The sequence below is a fragment of the Orycteropus afer genome, unplaced genomic scaffold (genome assembly GCF_000298275.1).
Source record: "Orycteropus afer afer isolate SDZICR_OR568_19922 unplaced genomic scaffold, OryAfe1.0 scaffold00148, whole genome shotgun sequence".
Taxonomy (NCBI): domain Eukaryota; kingdom Metazoa; phylum Chordata; class Mammalia; order Tubulidentata; family Orycteropodidae; genus Orycteropus; species Orycteropus afer.
The window spans coordinates 7,383,325-7,384,916 of record NW_006921735.1 but is presented as its reverse complement, the minus strand read 5'-3'; positions in this window follow the sequence as shown (position 1 = coordinate 7,384,916).

Sequence of the window (1,592 nt, the reverse complement as noted above, 5' to 3'; positions counted from 1 at the left end):
TCTGGTAGCATAGTGCCTAAGGCACTTGACTGCTAACCAGAAGGCTGGTGGTTCAAACCCACCAGCCACTCCTCGGAAGGAAGATGGGGCGATCTACTTCCGTAGTGATACTGCCTCAGAAACCCAAGGAGGGGTCGCTATGAGTCAGGTCCAACTTGACGGCACATAACAACAACAATGTGCTCTGGTCAGAGCTGTCATCACCCAATTACAATGACGTTTGGAATCACATGGTTTCATCTGCATACACTACAAGCACACACTGTTCTTTTTGTTGCTGCCAGTGTTTTTCGTTGTTGTTGTTTTGTTTTTTTGTGTTTTTATATTTGCTGACTTTGCCAAATTTTTTGATGTTTTAGCTACAATATTGTGGTAAGTAAGCAGCCTTGGTGATGCAGTGGCTAAGTGCTCTGCTGCTAATGGAAAGGACAGTGGTTCAAACCCACCAGCTTCTCTATAGGAGAAAGATGCAGTTATCTACTTCCATAAAGATTTACAGCCTTGGAAATCTTATGTGGGGCAGTTCTACTCTGTCCTACAGGGTCACTACAAGGTCAAATAAACTCGATGGCAGGGGGCTTGGTTGCTTTTTTAGTAGTATTTGTGAACTTTTTTGAGAATGAAGTTGTCATTAAAGGAAAAGGAGAAAAATCAAAAAAGGCTTCTGTTCAGTTACTAATAACGTTATAACTAATAATGTAATTCAATGTAAAAAGATTTTACAAATTAGTTCTGTTTTAGTATTCATATAACTTAAGAAATATTATATTGAAGCAATTTACAACTATATTTATCACATATTATTCTATGATTAAAATGGATAATAACATTATTAAAGATTTTGTATGAGAGGATGTCCACGGGGGGGGCGGGGGATTCACACCCTGAGTTATTGCACTGGGTAACACAAACCCTAGTGACACCACTGGACTAAGTAGATATTATTTATTCATTTAGTTGCAGAATCAGAACATTCAGCCTTTTGAATCACCTGGGACTGGCTTCACCACTGTACAAAGGTACAACTATTATTTCTGAATACCATCTACACGGCATAGCCACTGAAATGAAGCACCATTTGGAAGAAGATGTAAATGTGTACTCTATGCTTTGCCCAGTCTGATTTGGTCAAGGTCACACAGATTGGTTCTACAAAGGAAGCATTACTGCCTTTCTCATAGAAACACAAATCAACTTTTGGAAGACAAACCAAAAAAAAAAAAAAAACGAAACTCACTGCTGTCGAGTCGAATTCAACTCATAGTCATCCAACCCCTCCTGGAAGTAGATTGCCCACTCTGAGGAGTGGCTGGTGGTTTGCACCACCACCCTTCTGGTTGGCAGTCAAATGCCTTAGGCACTACACCACCAGAGCTCCCTTTGGAAGACAAGCTCCTTATAAATACACCAACTGAAAATCAAAGTGAATTTAAGCTGACATAAGCATGAGGAAATTCTTTGACACAACTGTCTTCCACCTTTCTCTGCCAGAGTTTCTTTTAACCTCAAAATCCTCCTGTTCATGTCCTTGATTCTGATTCTTTCAATGACTTTAGGAGTTTTTTAGTATTTATACACAGGAACTTCTCTTA